Here is a 12832-nt window from a genome sequence, read left to right as displayed (position 1 = left end):
ATTTCGGTCAATCTAACCTTCTACCTTCTTCAGGTATATCTTACTAAACTCGGGAATCTTTCTGCCAAACTCATGAATCTTTCTATCGAGAAGAACCCGTGGCATAATGGATAAAGAGTTTTGTTTTAAAGTTACACTCTGCTGGAAGTTCAATCCTTAGTGCGGTCACACTCAAAAGACAATTTTTATTCAACCTGAATGGATAAGAGGGGGATTGCAAAATTGCATTGTTATGATGACCTGAAAGTTTCATCTCTCTGCTGCAGATATTCACGGTGTGAGACTTTAAGAAAGCAACCCCTTATCATGGAGGTGCGTCATTGAACTGGTCAACATACACTGACGTCTGTTGAATGTTCATGAAGCCAATACAGTTGATGTGAGCACAATTAGGAGATGGGTTCGTCGATTTCAGAATGCCAATAGAGATGCGCATGCACAGCCACCATCCAATCACTGGCAAAAATGTATTGATAATGGTGGTGACTATGTAGAAAAATAAATTCCAGAGTACAAAATGTCGCTCGTTTTAATGGTACCATTCCCGTCTTCGTAGCTCTTCAACATTTTTGTTTTATTAAAATGTAGGATGCATTACTTTTAAAATGCCCCTCATATTCCAACTGTTTTATACATCCTTTGTTAGGAACAACATTTTTAATCGCCCCCCCCCCGAAAAAAAACGAAAATTTTTTTATAATACATTAAATGGGGGTTTACTTTGCAATGATATATACGGCATAATCGCGTTGACACACAGATTCTCATCAGATCATCGAAGTTAAGCAACGTGGAGCCTGGTTAGTATCAGATGGGTGACCATTTGGGAATTCTGGGTGCTGTATGTGCTCTCTGCTTATCTCGGCATTTGCTTCCAGTCGTCCTGTACTTCACTTGCCACTGGTATTTAACAATGTCGTCTCAGGAGAGGCGTGGTTGAAGATGGCGCACCTCGTGCTACAACAATTTCATGCGCAAGCAGCCCTTCGTGGGTATCCATAGTCTATCTAAGACTGAAGGAGCCTGATTTTACTTTGCAATGTAATTCCATAAACGAAATGATCACCCACTTTAGAATCCTTGTAAACTCGATGCGATGCATCTCTTTTTATATCATTTCATTTGTGGTTCAAGTTTTTTTTTTTTAATCTTTTCATCCTTTCATTTGAACGACTTCATTATTTCTTTTTTCGTTTATTTATTTTTGCGATTTCTCTTTTTATCAGCAACCTTCATATTAACTCAACTCAACTGCTCAACATTCCCTATTTCTGGCAATTTCAGCTCCTTTCCCCAGTTGCATCAAAGAATCAGTCTAAAATTCAATCAGTCAACCGTGTATGCTGCTTTGGAAGGAAATAACCCTCTTTATCTGTTTGTACTGAAAAAAGGACAAATATCGGATGAACTCTTTTTATTCCATGGCAAATTCTGGACGTTTGATGCAATACAATTCCAAACATCAAATAATCTCCTGATAAAATTAAAGTCGGCCATTGCCGAAAACCTAACATTCAAATTCGACCATAATATATAGGGCGTATTATTTGACGACCCATTTAACAGAAATATTGAAAATGCCTATTATTACCTCCGCCAACGAGGTTATGTCTTCAGTAGGCTTTTAAACTATGTTTGCTTGTTTTTTTTTTGTGCAGCCTATCATCCATATCACTTGACCAATCGTCACCAAATTTGGTCAAAATAGCGGTCCTGGTCTAACTTTGAACTGAATTAATTTTGAGATTTCTAGGTTAAAAATGCCAGGACAAATGTTAAAACATTAAAATATCAATTTAAAACTTCTTTATTCAATCGGTAAGAAACGTGAGGACACATGAAAAACTACCGCAACCCCCCTCCTAAATATTTAAAGAAATACATGTTGTCCACACACACGCGCACACGCACGCGCGCGCTCACACACACACACACACACACACACACACACACACATATATATATATATATATATATATATATATATATATATATATATATATATTCAGCATTCCATTTTGTAAAACAGAAAACATTTTGACTTTCAAAATCAAAAGAAGAACAAAAACATTTTGTTTATGTCAAAAGTGCATCATTTTAGAATTCTAATAGCTGTTTTTTTTAACAAAGGAGGCACCACTTATCAAGGCCCGAAAGCCACTCGAGGATAAGGGTTACTATGTGTACGGTAGTCAATAGGACAATATGATAGTAATCCTTAGTAGAGGAAATTTGGTAAATTAAATTACGTAAGGGGACGGCTCATCAAGAATTTGTTTATATTGGACTTGAGAATGACCATATTGTAATCAGCTGGAAAGCAGACAATCGGAAGAGTGTTCCACAGGCGTGCAGTTCTAAGAAAGAAGCTTTGTTCATTGAATCTACATTTAGGTTTAGGCACAGATAAAAAGTGGGGGGGAATTATTGGTAGTGATTTCGTCTAAACAAGTGTTTTTTTGTGAAAGTTTGGAGAGGGAGGACCATAGATTGGAGCTCAGATGAACATTTGCCATGAAAATAACGATAAATCAGAGACAGGCTTGCAATATTTCTTCTATGCGATGTCTCTTCTAAGTTGCAGAGAAGAGAAAACGGCATCCCCTACTAGGCTACAGAGTTGTTTATCATTTCAAGAAAAAAGTCAACTCGAAAACTTCTTGGTTTTTCTTTCTTACAGAATCTTTCTTGGAGTCCATATATTAAATCCATTGCTCTTTCCGCTTCACGTAAAATCGGTTCTCTCTGTTGCACGAAACTCTTTCTCACAACTGAAGTAATTCTCTACAAATCTATTGTCAGACCATGTATGGAGTACTGTTGTCATATTTGGCCTAGTTAATCTTTGTCTTTTATTTTATTTAAAAAGTTTCTTGATAAACTGCTGAAACGTATCTCTAATTCTTCTTCTCTGCAACTCTTATCTTACAGAGATAATATTGCTAGCCTTAGTTTTTTATATAAGCACTATTATGGCATGTGTTATTCAGAACAGCCTAAACTATTCCCTGCTTTACACTCGTTTGACTCGTTTGTTTAATGGTCTCTATCAATTCAGTTTTAGTCACTCATTGTAATACAGCTTCCAGTAACTTCTTTTCAATGACTGCAAGGTTGTGGAACTCTCTTCCTGTTCACTATTTTCCTTCTACCTACAGCTTGAGTCTTTTCAAGACTAAGCTCAATAGGCATCTCCTGTCTCTGCGATAGTCACCTTTGGTTCTTGTTAGCTCCTTATTTCAATTGGCTTTATGCCTTGTCTCAAACGATTTCTATAAAAAAAAATCTGTGTCTCATTTGAAGATTCTTGATAAATTGCAGAAACGTATCTGTAATTTGATTGGCCCCCACACTTTCTTCTTCACTGCAACCTCTCTTTAACAGACGTGATGTTGCTAGTCTCAGTTTTTTCTACAAATACTATTATGACGTCTGTTTCTCAGAATTGTCTGATCTATTCTCGGCTTCCATTGGCCTAGCTCGTTTGATTTGTTGGTCTAGTGGTCTCCGTCAGTTTATTGTTTTAATACCTCATCGTAATGCAGCTTCCGAGTTCAGTAGCTTTTTTTTCAAGGACTGCAAATTTGTGGAACTTTCTTCCTGCTCACTGTTTTCCTTCTACCCACAGTCTTGGTCTTTTCAATACTAAGTTCAATGGGCATCTTATTGCAATAACCAGCTTTCGTTCTTGTTAGCTCTTTACATCAAGCGGCTTCATGTCTTGTGTGAGCGAGTTCCATAAAAATATATATTTCATTACTCAAAATCGATTATTTCGAGGAATTCTTGAAATAAAGACGAAACATTGATGCATATATGAATATTTTTTTATTTTTTCATGCTATAATGTGGAAATATTTCCAGAGTCTTCATCATGTAATTGACTGTCCTGTCTATTATGATGTAATTAAGTTGTCCGGCATCCACACAGATGATTTGTTTATGGTGATGGAGGCTTCTATAGAATCATCCACACTTTTGGAACAACTGCTAATCACAGTCGGTGCAATTAAATACCCCAGATAGAGCGGACATTAAACCTCAGGGTTTATATCAATGTTTTTCGGTACTCCTGCAGTATTTTACCCACCGATTTCACGATCTTAGCCGAGCGTTGACGAACGCTTTCGGCGTTAACGCCGACGAAAGCCGAGAATTCGGAGCTCTACGGTGCAAGAACGCTAAAAGTATGTGAATAGCAACAACATTACAAGGAAAAGATATTACACACACACAACAAAATGGATAAAATTAATACACAAAATTTGGATAAAATAAATCACAAACACTTACCGTAAGTTTTTTTTAAAGTAAAATAAATTTATTTTGTTGAATATATTTTTTTTTTTAGTTCATTTTGTTTTCCGATAGCTTTTTTTCTTTTGGGGGGGGGGGTAAGCAACTGTAATAAACACTTCAATGTTTTTTTTTGTTTGTTTTTAACAAAACGTTATTAAACAGTAACAACAATGTTTTTTTTTTGTTTTTTTTTTCAGTAATGTTTGTAGGGGGGGGACAACAATTACTGTTTATCTTTAGTTCCGACTGGAAGATTTTCTACTGACTGTAGAGGCAAAGTTGGGAGCAAAGGGTTTTCAGAGGATGTGGAAAGAAGCTCCTTCCCAACCCGGTAGCCTTCCGCGATTTGATATCGCTAAATTAAATAGCTAAAATGAAAGGCTGTGTATTTTTACTTTGAACAATAAAATAACTGAAATGAAACGCTATGTGTGTAATTTCAATGAAAATTATTCGTCTGCTGCGCGTTCGTTTGAAGCGCCCTGATTGGCTGATAGAGTATCGTACCGCTCGCCATGTTCCGGCGTTTTCCGACGGATGTCGATCAACGCTCGGCTAAGATCGTGAAATCGGTGGGTAAAATACTGCAGGAGTACCTGTTTTTCTTCTACTAGATGCATGTCTTAATGAAGACTGAGCGGACATCTCTCCCAGTGGTTTTAAATGCACTCCAAGATATAAACCTGAAAATTTCTACATATCATCATATAAATGCATATACAAAAAATATTTATGTATGCATAAAAAAAGTCAATACAAAAATTAGTGTTGCGACGATTAATGGGAATCGGGAATCGGAAAAATCGGAATATTTGAGGGTATCGGAATTGGAAAATTTGTACCGATTTTCCGATGCCAAAACGATTCTTTTAATTTTCTTTTTTTATTTGATTTTCTTTAAAGCAAAATCGTTCCATTGCTGGTAATAATAATAAAATAATAAATATTTATTGATTATGTATATATTATTGATATTACTGGTAATAATGATAAAAAAATTAATATTTATTGATTATGTATATATTATTGATATTACTGGTAATAATGATAACATAATAAATATTTATTGATTATGTATATATTATTGATATTACTGGTAATAATGATAAAATAATAAATATTTATTGATTATGTATATATTATTGATATTACTGGTAATAATGATAAAATAATAAATATTTATTGATTATGTATATATTATTGATATTACTGGTAATAATGATAACATAATAAATATTTATTGATTATGTATATATTATTGATATTACTGGTAATAATGATAAAATAATAAATATTTATTGACCAGCAGTGAAGCTAAAATCAATAGACCGCCCCCAAGTATAGTTTTACGTTTAGGAAAACAGGTGAATATTAACACGTGTGTTTTCACGGTAATCGGAGAAAAAATGCAACTATGTAGTTAAATATTTAGAGATTTATAAAGAATCGGAATCGGTAATTGTAACGGAATCGGGAAAAATATTGGAGTCGTCTCATCACTAATAAAAAAATATATGTATGCATAAAAAAGTAAATATAAAAATATTTATGTATCTATAACTGTTGACTTTTTTACTGTTTCATTTTACTTCAGTCAGAGTTCTCAGAAATCAAGGCGCCCCTTTTCTGTTGCTTATACTCTATATGAGATACGTAGATATTCGAATATTCCATTAAAGTTCTCCTTTATCTCTCAAGCACTAAGTTAGTACAGAAACTGAGAACACTTTTCCTCCTACCCTATTGACTATTTAAATATGTTATATCATATCTTTCTTGTGGTCTGTTGGTCTTACTGGATTCTAGGTCAAGAATTCATCTACTCTGGTGGAGTATCCAGCTTCGCGCTGCTACTTGAGGTAACATCATTTAAAGAAAGTGCGCCATTCTTCGTAAAAGCCAGTGTGGGTTAGCTATACCGAGGAGATCTTATTCTTATTTTTATTTTTTTAACTCATGTTCACCCCTTACAAAGCTTATCGCCACTTGATGTAAGGGGCTACTATTTGGGGTCATGTCTAGGAAAGATTAACAAGATATTTGTTTATGTTACATTTAAACTTCTGCATATCAGTACAGCCAGGGAAGCAGGCAGCAGGAAGGGAATTCCAAAGTCTAGCTGTTCGAGGGAAGAAACTATTAGAATAGAAAGCTTTCTGGCATTTAGGGACATCAACAGTGAAGGGGTGAGATCTTATTGCTAAGCGGGTTTGTCGGTGATATGTACGTCGAGGGGGTACAAGTGAAACAAGTTCATCAGAACACATTCCATTAAAATATTTGTAAAACAGGCACAGTGATGCAACATTGCGGCGATGGGACAGAGGCTGGAGCTTAGTTGATAAAGTGGAACCAATTAGATTGACAACTCTGTTTGGGATCCTATGTTGGGTTGCGAATACTGTGTGATCTTATTTGGGCCGTGAATACTGTGTAATTTTGAATATTTATTCATGTTTACTTGTAGAGAAAAATATCCTCAAGACAGGTTGTCCTGACAAACCCTTATACAAATAGACCTTAGGCCCCTGGGGATAGTGTTTAGTAAGCATTCAAAACGGAATGTTTTTTAAAACAATTTTTTCGGCTGCTACCTACGACCTTCTTCAGTGTAATAAAGAATATGAGGATTGGAAGTGAAAGAGAATAGAACCAATGGAGTGAATAAGTATGTACACGTGACTATCATATCCCTTTATTTAAATTTTGATACCTATCTGCAAAGGAGGTGTCAGAGATATTTTCAAAGGCGGGCTTTAGTAGATAGAGAGCCACAAAGCGTTGTTTCTTTTTGTTGGCTTATTCAAAATTTTCGGCTGCTACCTACGACCTTCTTCAGTGTAATAAAGAATATGAGCATGGGAAGTGAAAGAGAGTAGAACCAATGGAGTGAATAAGTATGTACACGTGACTATCATATCCCTTTACTTAAATTTTGATACCTATCTGCAAAGGAGGTGTCAGAGATATTCTTAAAGGCGGGCTTTAGTAGATAGAGAGCCACAAAGCGTTGTCTCTTTGTTGGTTTATTGCAATTTTGATCAAAATCAATTGCGCAGGTTGGTAATGTGCGTTATATTTAGTTTAATGTAGTTTCATACAAAGGAAGCACAAAGGAGTGAAAGATTTACATGAAAATACAGGTACGTCCGATTTTTGTGAAATTTGGACCAACAGGGATCAGGTCATTATCGAATGGTCTAATCTCTGTTGATTTTGAGCTGGTGAACATAATAAGCCATTAAAGACCACCTTAAACTTCTTCGGGTGACGAATCAATAAGGAGTTAGGTGAATCAAGTTTGTGGCAGGGAGTCTTGGTGAAGATTTGGTTAGCACGCGGCATCAAAACGAACTCTCTTGCTTGCTTTGAATTCATAAGGAATGGTTAAATAAAAATGTTCTTGCATTCAAATAAAAAATAGCATTCATGCACGGCAATACTCGATCTCTCTCTTTCTCCTCTCTCCTTGTTCCCCCCTCTCTGTCTCTCTCGCACACACGCAGTCGTTGAATACTTATCTAAATTAGGTTGAAAAGATGACAAATGTATGAAGCGTTGAGTGTTTTGACCAACTTTAATCCAATTGAAAATATTTAGAGAATCGTTCGAAAACCTTTTCACCAGGGTGGTATAGAGAGACTTGTAATGAGTGCGAATATTATTAGCCTAAAAAATACTCACGTGTCAGCGCGTCTTAGAGGGCTCGGTTGCTAAATGATAGAAGAAATCAAAATGGCGACATCCAAGTGATGTTGTCGTAAACGAACGTTAAAATCTCGCCGAATTCTCGTCGATCATATGCAGATTAGACGATTTTGTACTGTATATTTTCAAAGCACTCCGTTTGAAGAACGGAGGAATTCTTTTTATTTTTTTTGAGAAAAGTGAGCTATACACGTGTGCTACATTGAAACTGTTATATAAAGAACTGCTGGAGGATGCCATGTTATTATTATGATCATTTTTGATGTCTAGAAAATATGTATCAAAACGAAAGATATTTTTAGGATAAAAATATTATGGTAGAATTGTGCCAGGAATGTTAACGTAGGAATATTAAAACAAACAAGAATGTCAGAACATAAACAATAGAGATGATTTTAGTGCTGCCATCACGTGATCTTAATGTTACGTGAGTCAATGACGTAACGAGATAGATCGGTTATACACGTAATGAGAGTTTAGAGCTTGGAGAGGGACTCGAAAATCCGATAAGTTAACACGAAAGATATCGTCTCCACGTTTTGGAAGCTGGGAGAATCGCGACTTTAGCATAATGTAGAAATTTACAACATCTTGAAGCTCTAACGAGAAGTCAAGAATAAAGTTATACCAAATATATAACCTATTGTTGTTTGGTTTCCTTCGGAGGCAGATGAACTTGAATAACGAGAAGAGACGAAGACACCACAGAGAGGTATGTTATTTGCCTGTGCGTTACACAGACTGAATGATAATGAACTGTTTTATCATATGTGAAATATCGCATTCACATACATACGGTAATAGAAGAACATTTTAACCACTAGACGTCACATTGTTTATAAACACTGACAATAATGTTATACACCCACCGGCTGCACAACACAACACTGATACCATAAGTTGTTCTTTCAATAATTAGTTTAGAGTTGGAAAAGTCGAATCACAAAAGATATCGTCTCCGCGTATTGAAGCTGGGTGAAACGCGATCTTAGAATAATGCAGAAATTTACAGCGTCTTACAGCTTTAACGGGAAGTCAACAATAAAGTTATATCAACTATATAACCTATTGTTGTTTGGTTTTCTTCTGAAGCAGATGAACCTGAATAACGAGAAGAGACGAAGACACAACGGGGAAATGTATGTTATTTGCCTGTGATCTACACAGACTGAATGTTAATGAATTGTTTTATTATATGTGAAATACTCACACATACATACAACAATAGAAGAACATTTTAATCACTAGACGTTACACTGTTTATATATCTGACAATGATGTTATACACCAACCGGCTACATAACACTATGTAGCACAATATTATTTCTGAGTATTTATTTATACTTATTAATTAATCTCATTTGTCAACGCTATATAAAAAATTATAATGGACAATATTTTAATAGAAATGTTAATAAACTCTTATTTGCTGCGTGTTATTAGTTATACTCCTACCAGATACATAACACTATGTAGTACAATATTACTTTCTGAGTCTTTATTAGTACTTATTAATTTATCTTATTTTATTATCAGTTGGTTGGTTGGTTGTTTTTGTTTTACGGCATATCAACCCTTTTCAGGTTATTTAATACCGAATCCAGTGATTTTGAAGAAAGATTTTTTAATAGAATATATTTGTTGTTTTCAAGTCGGTTTCTATTTAACCCATAGTTGGGACCATAACAGGTACTACCACTCCGGATCAGAGTGGACCTGGGAGCAATAGCAATTAAAGGGTGGATCTACACTCCCCAAAGCCCGCAAGCTGGGGCCTCACCACTGGATATAGTTTTAGGTCATATCCAGGACCATTATTATGTTAAAGAGCATCTCTCCCCCCCTCTCTGGCTTTCTTATTCTTTCTATTTTCTCTCTCTGTGTCTCTATTAGAGAATAGAGAAAGAGAGAGGGAGAGGGAGGGAAAGAGAGAGAGGTGAATAACGTGGACAGTGGACACGTTTGCAGAAGAAGGGTCAGCTGACCAGATGACGTGGTGTCATGTGATGAGGTTAGCTGATTCTTTCTTGGCAGTTTGGTTTCAGCTGTCCCCCCCCTGGGCTGGGGAGGACGCTGACGTGTACCAAGCAAGCAAGCAAGGTTCACCTCCATTCTGTGTCGACCTTTGGAAGGTGAATAAAAACATAAAACCTTAATTATTATATTGGAGTGAATTCTTCATCCAACAGGCCAGCTCCCCTCCAAGAGACAATGAAACCAGAGGAACAACCGACGACACATGAATGAAAAGGTATGTTAAGAAATGCATGTACACAAACACACACCCACGAGGACATGAACAATAAGATAAGAAACTAGACGATCACGTATACGAATCTCCTTCTTGACACTATTCCCTTTATGATACAATCTCCTTTATAAAACCACTATATAACAATTATAAGTGAAACACTCACACATACATACAACAAAAAAAAGAATATTTTAACCACTAGACGTCACACACTTTATATATAAAACCGTTAAAGAAATATCAGTTGTATGGACCATGTTTATACGCCGCCTGACCATACCACAAAGTGTCACGTATTGTTGGAAGCTGAGAAAACAGAGTGAGATTCTCCAAAAGGGTGGTGCATATTACGTCTAACTTCAGAAAGAGAGTACTGGACATTTTTATCCTTTTCAATCTATTTCGGCTTTATATAACCTTTCGGCGATGGAGGGTAAGACTTTTGATGTCCAGCTGATTCCTGGGTTTAGCAGTGCTGCAACCGACATGCTCATTATCGACCGAACTGAGAATGTGAGCGCGTACGTGAGCTTTGCACTATGGATAATGTTGAGCGCGCCCTGCCATTGCAATAGAGCCCATTACGGATTTCATAACAATTGGCGCCGCATTCGGTCCAAATCCCAACCGCGTCAAACGGAAGCGCCGGCCCCTAAAAATAACTGTTTGAAACGGGATTGTAGAACCAAGTCATAAGACCATTAAAACTAGAAGGAGGGTGGTGTCAGTTTTTGTCATTTTCAGGTGTCAAACACTTGTCATCCAAGAATGAATTTGCAAATTAATATCCATTATTTGTGTAGTCATAGCACTTGAACAGATTCTGAATTTAATATCTTTTCTGAACAATAGGCTGCTTACATTCGCCAGGAAAAAAAAAACAAACCCGGAAATGATATCAACGAATTATATTATGTCCTCTGAATAAATCAGTGTTGTATTTGCTTATTGTTGGGTTGGGGTTAGGGTTAGAGCTAGGGTTATTGTGTTCATTCTTTCTCAAGTTGATTTGTTTGCAACGTTTATATACTATATAGAATGACAGACAAAATCTTTGAAAGAGATGGGTCACTTGCTGATCTCCCTGAAAATTAAGGCTTATAATAATAATAATAATAATAATAATAATAATAATAATAATAATAATAATAATAATAATAATAATAATAATAATAATAATTCTGATTTCGTTTATAAACGTCGCTCTGGAAAGTGATGGGATTAATTTCCAGAGGATTTCCCTCAATCCCGGCTTCAAGCCAGGAGCTTCAAAGATCAAGGGTTTTCCTAAGGATGTTGGTGGTACATAAAAATGAATTAAATGATCCTAATTATGATATAATAAAATTATTAATTTTTATGTAAATTATAAAATTATTAATTCCATCTACTAACTAACTAACTAACTAATGAATTAATTTTATTCAAACAATTTTCACTACATAAATATATGCAAATAATAGGGGGGAAATAAGTTCAATCCAGCGACTGACACCCTTTCTAACTCAACAATAAACAACAACATATGTAAATAATAAATAAAATATTTATCAATATTCAAATTGTATTTTTAGCTGCAATATTTTAAGTCTAAAAAATTCTTATTTTTTACTTTACTAAAATATCTTGTTCGTTACTTTTCCAGGTTGAATTTCTTGTCATTTACTTTTCCAGGTTTAATAAAATCTTAAGAATATTACTTTTCATGCGCGCATTTTTCCATATAATCCATGATTTTTCCAGGCATTGCTATTGTATTTATTATTTACCTTTAAAAAAAATCTCCTTCAGACGATTTTTTTCCTTTTTTTTGTAAATAAATATATATTTATTATCATTATTATTCCAAGTTCGTTGTTAATATTATATATATAAATACACGCAAAGAAAAATACAGGAATAATCGACAATGTTGTCTGTTTTTCTAAAAAAAATATTTCTCTTTCATTCCCTGAACGAATGAGATAAATGAATAATAAAATAAAAATTCAACAATCTTTAAACTATTTTCAGTATTTCCGAGTCAGTTTAAATAAAGTTGTGTTGTTTTTTCTTTCATTTCTTCTAATAAAATAAAATAAAAACTAAACCTTTTATTTTATCCAAGTTTCATTGTCATCGACATTTAAAGTGACGTCTGCTTTTATCCTTTTTTTAAAAAAAAATTACCTTTAAAAATCTTTAAACTATTTTCAGTATTTCCGAGTCAGTTTAAACAAAGTTGTGTTGTTTTTTCTTTCATTTCTTCTACTAAAATAAAATAAAAACTAAACCTTTTATTTTATCCATTTTTTTCTGGCTTCTTCTGATTGTCTCTGCCACTCTCACTAGCATTTTCTTCTTTTTAGTCTTTTAAGTTCACATGTATTATTCGACTTATTTACTTCCGAAACTAGGCAAGCAGGTTCACTGCTGCTGATGATAATATGGACAAGACACGATCTCACAGCAGCAGCAACAGCAGCTCTAAGAGTAGTAGTTATAATAATAACTTGGAACCGGCGAATTATTAGCATATTAATAGTTCGATTTTCATCGGTTTTTAATTAAAAAAAAACCATTACACGGGAT

The 12832-nt window shown here is 34.9% G+C and overlaps 1 pseudogene; it reads left to right on the top strand.

Moving 5' to 3' along the window:
- The first annotated feature begins 731 nt into the window (after positions 1-731).
- Positions 732-848, top strand: LOC145297417 (5S ribosomal RNA; annotated as a pseudogene).
- The last annotated feature ends 11984 nt before the right edge of the window (positions 849-12832 follow it).

This window comes from Euprymna scolopes, chromosome 17 (genome assembly GCF_053919585.1).
Source record: "Euprymna scolopes isolate OS-2025 chromosome 17, ASM5391958v1, whole genome shotgun sequence".
NCBI lineage: Eukaryota > Metazoa > Mollusca > Cephalopoda > Sepiida > Sepiolidae > Euprymna > Euprymna scolopes.
This window is presented reverse-complemented; position numbering and strand designations above follow the sequence as displayed.